This window comes from Stylophora pistillata, chromosome 12, assembly GCF_964205215.1.
Source record: "Stylophora pistillata chromosome 12, jaStyPist1.2, whole genome shotgun sequence".
Classification (NCBI taxonomy): domain Eukaryota; kingdom Metazoa; phylum Cnidaria; class Anthozoa; order Scleractinia; family Pocilloporidae; genus Stylophora; species Stylophora pistillata.
In genome coordinates this window covers 16,621,367-16,629,221 of record NC_142530.1, presented here as the reverse complement: position 1 = coordinate 16,629,221, position 7,855 = coordinate 16,621,367, and the positions used below count along the sequence as shown (strand labels likewise).

At 38.5% G+C, this 7,855-nt stretch overlaps 1 pseudogene; it reads left to right on the top strand.

Moving 5' to 3' along the window:
- The first annotated feature begins 4,684 nt into the window (after window positions 1-4,684).
- On the top strand, window positions 4,685-6,424 carry LOC148719012 (uncharacterized; annotated as a pseudogene).
- The last annotated feature ends 1,431 nt before the right edge of the window (window positions 6,425-7,855 follow it).

Here is a 7,855-nt window from a genome sequence, read left to right as displayed (position 1 = left end):
CCTCAAGGGGCACAGGGCACGGTTTTTTAGCCAGGCAGAAAGAGGAAACTTGAGTGAAGATGAGAGTAAATTAAACTTGTGGGTCTATGGTGCGGCAATACACCTCTTGAGAATTCAAGAACAGCACAATGGATACGAATTATTAGTCTTCCTTTTTTTTTTTTTTTTTTACACACTGCGGCGGCGAAAGCCACGGATCATTTCGTTAATGATACGTTAAACTGTAGCTCAGTAAAAAGGTCAAGTCGTTTGAACATCAGTGTTTGTAATAGCAATTCATATGCAAAACCAGTTATGGGCGAAGCCATTCGTGATATGGCATAGAAACAAAACATATCAACCAAAGCAGTTGACTTTTTAATCTTTAATCTATCCCAAGGAAAAAGATACCCTTAAAACTTAGAAAATAATGCAATCCATCCAATTAACGATTTCTTTATCAGTAATGTTTTATATTCTCTCCTGTTTTAAGTATCTTCACTATTTGCATGTTCTTGTGCCTCTGATTTTTTTAATTCCAACTCACAAAAAGCCACATTAGCCGCAAACTGACAAGATCGTGCTGCAATAGAGCTTTCCGACTTAAAATCAAACGACTCGGCTTTGTTTCAGCAACAGCGTCACAAAGGATGTGAATTTAGATCGAAGGAAACCGGTCGAGGACGGTGGATTGCGGAATACTGGAGTTTAGTAAAATTGGAAATACCCAATGAAGAAATAACTAATTTATGTATAAGAAATATATATAAGACCTACTGAGGTGTCTCCCCCCTCTCCCTTCAGATGTTTATTGGTTATTTCTAGATTATGTTACTTTATAGAAAAGTTTGATTCATACAGTTGAAAAATCAGTTTCGAAGAGCTTAAGTGCTTATCTGATAAGTCATTTTGTGGAACTGCTTCGATTGGAGACAGTAAACAAATAAATCATTAAATAAATTCATACCAAAATTAATTTGTTTGACAGATCAATCCACGCCTCTAAAGGCTTATAGACGCAAGAATGAAGCCTGGGCGAGAAAAAATCGGTGAATAGAAAGGAGACTGAGTAATGTAGCAACTAAGAGATTCTGACAACAACCAGACTACCCCTCAATGCCTTTACTGGAGGCTTTGTCTAACAAGAAATACGCGCACCTACTCGGCTATAGAGTTACCCTTTCACCAACTTTTGTCATCTCTGATTCATTATTAAGATTTAATCTTTCGTGAACCTTTCGACCATTCTGAGTTAATAAAAGCCACCGAATAGAATGATAAGGCTATATTGAATCATTAGTGCGAATGTGTTGTTTCGTGGTTTGAGTTCATCGTGGGGGTCACAGCGCACTGCTTCATGGTCATCAGGTAAGTATGTACAGCGATATATTGAGTTTCTAATCCATGATCAGGTTTAAAAGCCGTTTATTTTCCTTGTGATTATCTATAACTTCTGATGGACTGTTATCATTCTTAGACATGTTAAAAGTTACTATTTATTTTGGACTGGCTTTTTCGCTGTTTCGCCTCAGATATATATTAAGCTTTAAGAGAAATTTTGAATTCGTTGGTACTTTGTCTTGTGCTGTTGATGGTTTCGCGAGTCAGTATTTGGGTTTGTGTTCCAAGAAAATTTCTTTAACCTCAAGGGTCACACCGCTTTGTTCGAGTCATCCAAAAAACATAGAGTTAGATGTAGCGTAAATATGAAAGTCAATCAAGCCGGTGAATCTATAGTGCAGCTGAACACTCCTAAAAAATTCAATTACTACGTGCTGGACATAAATGACTATAGTTCTCCACGGCAGTTTAGGCAACAGTTGGGAAAATCTCTTGTTTCAGTATTATTTTCAGTATTATCTTTTTCCATTCCTCTCCGGCTAGTTCTCATGCGATCAAAGGCCAGCACAGCTCACTTTTCTGTCTTTAATTTCAAAAGCAATAACAAGTAACCAGTTTGGCTGCGACCAACTTCGTTTGGTTAAGTAGAATGGAGGCCGAAAGAAACATTATCTGAGACACTAAAACAGTTAAAGCGTGCTTTCTACCTGTATTCATCTCTGATACTATAAATAGGGTTATTTGTTATTCGAACGGAAAAGCATGTTTATTTTAGACTACAGATGAGTTGTTTTGTTTGGACCAGTTTCTATTTGAGAGTGAAACGCTGAGAACGCAAGCTTTTTGCGAATCACAAAATATGTTCCAGAACATTTTTAATCGAAGGCCCTTTGTTTACGGTTTAGTGAACCAGAACCCGGGATAATGTTTTGATGTTAAGGAAAGATTTGATGGGAATGTTGTCAAGAACATAACTGATTATAAGAGCTGAAAGATTCAGTTGTCCAACACTTTATGTATACTGAATCAAACATACATATGTTCGAGAATTAAGGAACAGATGATTACTACGCTACAGGTGACTTGACTTCAATGAGGTTTATACGAATCCTTCCGATTGGTGCCATAACTACTACACGTGTAAAACAGTTGCGAAAATTTCTTGTTTATTACCTTTTTCCATTCCTCTCTAATCCTCAAAGGTCAGCCCAGCTCACGTTTCTGTCTTAAATCCGTTCAAATGCAATGACAAGTAACCGGCTTGGGCACGACTAAGTTTGGTAGGTTAAGTAGAAGGGAAACCGAAATTAAAAAAAACGTTACCGGAGATACTAGAACAATTAAGCGTGTTTTTTAAACTGTATTCATCTCTGATACTATAAATAGTGTTATTTGTTATTCGAACGGAAAGCATGTTCATTTTAGACTACAGACGAGTTGCTTGTTTGGATCAGTTTCTATTGTAGAGTTAAACTCTGAGAAAGCAATCAAGATATATTCCAGAACATTTTTTAATCGAGGGCCTTTTGTTTAAGGTTTAGTGAGCCAGAACCCACAATAATGTTTTGATGTTAAGGATTGATTTGATGGGAATGTCGCAAAGAACGTAACTGATTATGAGAGCTGAAAGATTCAGTTGTCCAACACTTTAAACAAGTTTTTAATCGATACACACACAAAAAAATGAAAACAAAGAAGATGATTTACTAAATGTTAAAGCAATCATCACTTTTGGACAAAAATAGTTTGTCGGGTAAACAAGAAGAGCTAACTCAAGCAGAGAGAATTTGCATAGGTTTCCTATATAGGTAGTCAGAGAAGATGTAGAGCAACTGTTTATATTTTGAAAATACCAGCTTGGAAGCTAACTGCTTGAATAGCGTAAAGTAAGAAAAGAAAGATGATCTACTGGATCATAGATATGATAAAGCAAAATATATCAATTCAAACACTTGAATTGAATAGTTTCCTGTACGTCACATAAAGCTTTCATTTCCGTTTGTTTAGATTAGCCTGTGCTTGCTTCTTTGTTCTTAGAAAAGTGACCTCCTTTCGTGTTTTCTGTAGTCGCGAGAAGCCAGCTTTTGAGCTGTCCCAGAATCAATAAAAAAGCAGTGAAGAAAAAAAAGTAAGTCAGCGTCAGTTTAAATATTTCAAGCTTCCTCAAAAAATCGAAAATGACTTCTTTCAATTTTTGAACAATTAAATACGTCACTTACTGCATGATCACCAGTTACAGTTATGAGTTAATCGTGGCTAAAGCTTTCGCTGTAGTTATTCTTTCGTAACGTCTGGCAACAAAATAGTGTGCTAACAAATTGAACTTATTTGAAAGCTGAGAGAATGACGACCTTCTTTTCGAGACAAATCACTGATCTTCACTGCAGCTGCAACTGAATGGCAGATGCAACGGGGAAGAAACAATTTCCAGAAGCATCACAACAAACAAAATGGAGTTTGACCGACATTCTAACTCCAACATAAATATGGTAGACTGTGATGCGCTTTGTCATCGAGCTTTTATAATTTTGTTATAAGATGTAAGAATACATGACCGTAGCAAAATATTGAAGTTATGCGAAAGGAAAAACTTTCTTTAAAAAAAACTCGCGCAGTTTCATGTTTACAAAATTTTTTTCTAGCGGGGCACGAGGACTCTGCTTTTTTACCCTTCAGCTGAGCTCTGACAGTAGGGACCATCATGTTATTTCTCATTACTATATGCACACTGAATCAAACATACATGTCGTTGAGAATTAAGGAACAGATAATTACGACGCCAGAGCATGAGCTAAGGTTTAGGAAATGCAGAATTGCTCAATTGCTTCTGTCTCAGTGTTGCCTGCTTCAGCGGGACGCAATCAGTGACATGAAGTAGAACAAACATATCTCTACTTTGTCCACGAGGCAAGGAAACAAATTCATTAAAATCTTAAAAAGAAAAAAAAAAGCACACGCAATTAATTAAATACTTCTTCATCCCCACGATCCTTTCTATCCCAGTTTGCTTGAAAAGAATAATCGTTTTCAGGCTGCTGTTTTTGTGATTTGCATCGAAAATGTAAGACAGCCGTCTTAACCGTCTTTGGAAAGGACTGTGCTGCAATGTAACTTTCCGACTTCAAACGACCAATTCTTTCAGTTCTTAACTTACAATTACATCGTCATGTAGGTGTAATTTCAGATCGCGCGTCGTTGGAAACTGTTTGAGTGAATGGATTGCGAGTAATGAAGTACGATAAAGTTGAAAAGATGAATTGAACGAGTCAAAAATTTGAAGCATATGATACATTTTGAGGTGCCTAACTACCCTGCTCGCGATAACCAGTGTCTTTAATATCGATCTAGTTACTAAACTGTGGTCGAATGACACGACCTGCTGCGCCGCAGACTATCACAAATGCCAACAGTATTGCGGACAGCTGGGGAATTCGGTCATTCTCGTGTTACACTCACTTGCTGTAGTGAAGGAAATGCTATATAATCTCATTGCAAACATGTATAATTTTCCTCTGATTTTCCTCAATCATTAGTATGTCCGGGATCATAACAGCAGTTTTCAAAGCGACTATCGGATGGCTGGTGGATAAAGGCAGAGATAAAGCAGCGGAAAAGCTCAAAGATGGCGATGTAACAGATCATCAATTTCGCGGCATCATCATGCGTGAAATTCATGACATGAAGTCTAGGCTGGATGGATTGTCAAAGAAAGATTTGTTAGCAAGTATCAGCTTCTTTAAAGAAGGAATCGAGCTGTTGTATAAAGTGTTTGACGAGACAAGGCTGAGGAGTGAGTATGGTGAAGATACAGCACAAACGGCTTGTTTTAAAACTGTGGAGGTTACTGAAGGAATGCAAACCTTTGAGCTTACTGAACATGCCACAAGAAAGCTTGCCAATGAAAAGAAAAGATTCGAACGTGCTCGTGAAATGGCAACAATTGCTTTTTCAAATGAAGCACTATCAACATCCGACCGCATCTTAGCAATGCAGTATCGAGTGATGTCAACAGAACTAGAGACAATAAATAATCCCGGGGACGCTGTTGCATCATGTAAAGTGTGTATCGAAGAGCTAAACGGTCTGCCAGTGGTTCAGCAAAGTCTTAATTAAAGTGCAGCTCAAGACAGGAATCAGTGCAGTGATGGGATGGATAAAGAAAGAACACTGACGGAAACTCCTTGCCGAAGTCTATCGCCTATCGCGTTAATCGTGTCGCGTTCGATGTCACACACACAGATCCACTGCCACAATGGCCCATGGTTAATACAGGAGAGGAGAAAGTTGATTTATTACGTGACTTGAGAGTAACAAAAGCGCTGCGTAAACATGGTATGGAGACTCGCAGTGTATCGTGCATACTTTATCAGGATGGCGAAGAGGAGCCCAAGATAAATGAGCCGCTTGATAACGCTACCAACTCAAGCGGGAAATATATTGTAGGAGACCATGACTTGACAATCAAGGTGTTTGACGACAGTGGTAAGTTTGTGGAACGTTTCAGACTTCCTCCTCTTATTGATGGCAGTGGTAATGAACTATTGGTTTCCGACTGGCCGGTTGGTTTGGCCACAGACATAAGCGATAACATTTATGTGCTGGTCAGAGAAAAGAATCTTGTGGACCCATACTGGATTTTTAAATTTAAAAAAACCGCTGACCAGTATCACATGTTTCATTTGAGAAAAATGAGCCTCAGGTGCGAACCGCCTGAGCTGTCAGTGATAGTGCAAAAGTGATGGTACTCAGGATTAACAGGATAAAGGACCATGGTATTGTGGATGTGTATGAGACTGATGGTCAGTTTGTTTGCAGTTTTGGAGAACAAATTTTGGGAGGTCCTGTCTCCTGCAACCATTAATTAGTTAATTTGGTTAGGCAGGGGACGTTAAAGAACCCACTTCACGAGATTACTGTGATGTGGTCTGGCCTGGTTACTGGGAATAGGGGGAAGGGGGCATCTGTTATATTCGCTTTCATTTGATTGTAAACTGCTTAGCAGTCTGGTAAAGTCCCCCGTACAGTGTTGTAAAGCGCCATGAGTTAAAGATATGAGCGCTATATAAATACAAGTTATTATTATTATTATTATTATTATTATTATTATGTATTGAATCAAACAGCTAGCTATTGTTGGGACTGTGTCAGACCTGCCAACTCTCACGGTTCTGCCGTAAGTCTCACGACCTTTTGTCATTTCTCATGGTCTCACGACAAGGCTCCGCAATCTCACAGGTTTTTGGGAAAAACGTTTGAAATGAAATAAATTAGAGCTTTTCCTCCACTGCATGAACTTGAGATTTCTTTGAAGACTTACAAACAGGTGCAATGTGTCTTTGTTTGTTACATTTATGGTATGTGGCACGCTTGAATTTTGATTTTTCCTCAGAATGGTTTCTTTTTCCACAGTGTTTACATTTTGTTTGTCCATGAGAGTTGTCTTCTTTATTTGTTTTTGGTTTTGGCGGCTTCGAAGGTGTGACTTTCATTCTATAAACTTCGTTGGTTGCAACCAGGCCTCTAGCTTTCGCGAGCTCTGCGACGTCTTTGTTCGCTGCTTCGTCGGCGATCGCTACTTTAATGGCTTTTTCTAGGGTTAAACCACTTTCCACCAACGGCTTCTTTTGCGTATTTCAATCTTTGATTCCACACACCAGTCGGTCACGAATCATATCATTCAGCTTGTCTCCGAAATTACAATACCTTGCCAACTTTTTCAGACGAGACACGAATTGTGCAATAGTTTCTGACTCTTGCATGGCAGTGTAGAACCCAAATCTTTCGGCTATTTTAACCTTTTTCTTGGTGAAACGTTCCTCAAGAAAGTTAGAAATTTCATCTAGAGACTTTTCCTTGGGCTTTTCCGGGTAAACAAGGTTTCGTAGAATGCCATACGTCGATGAACCCATTACCGCGAGTAAACATGCCACTTGTCGCGCTGGTGCGATGTTGTTGATTACGGTGAATTGCTCAAATCTTTCGAATTAGCACTCCCAATTTTATTTGTTTGGATCGAAATTATCCATTTGGCCAACAGTTGTGGTCATTTGTGTAGGAATTTGTGGTGTAGATCCACCAGGTTGATCGGATTCTGGCATTTTCCTGTATCGGTCGAAGAGCACGTGGTTGTTGTGAAAGACGACTATTTTACGAGTGATTTGACCGGATTCTGTAGAAATTTAGACGACTTGATTAGAAAAATTTCTTCCTATCTCCGAAGGAATGAATTTTAAAAAGCAATTTAGGCATTTGGGCATCAAAATCCTCTTCGCCAATTAGTTGAGACACAACATTCTAGTTCGGTGGTTGAACTCAATCATCATTTATTACCCATCAATCCCATGACTCACACGTCATAATACGTCATACACATCAAGTCTTTGTAAGTTCAGCGCGGGAAGCAATCGCAATGCCACACAAATAAAGCAAGGTAACATTTAAATAGACTATTTATGACTTTCTCCGATAGAAAAGAGTTTTATTTTTAATCTTGATCTGGAAAAAAATCGAATCTCACTATTTTTTGTAGAATCTT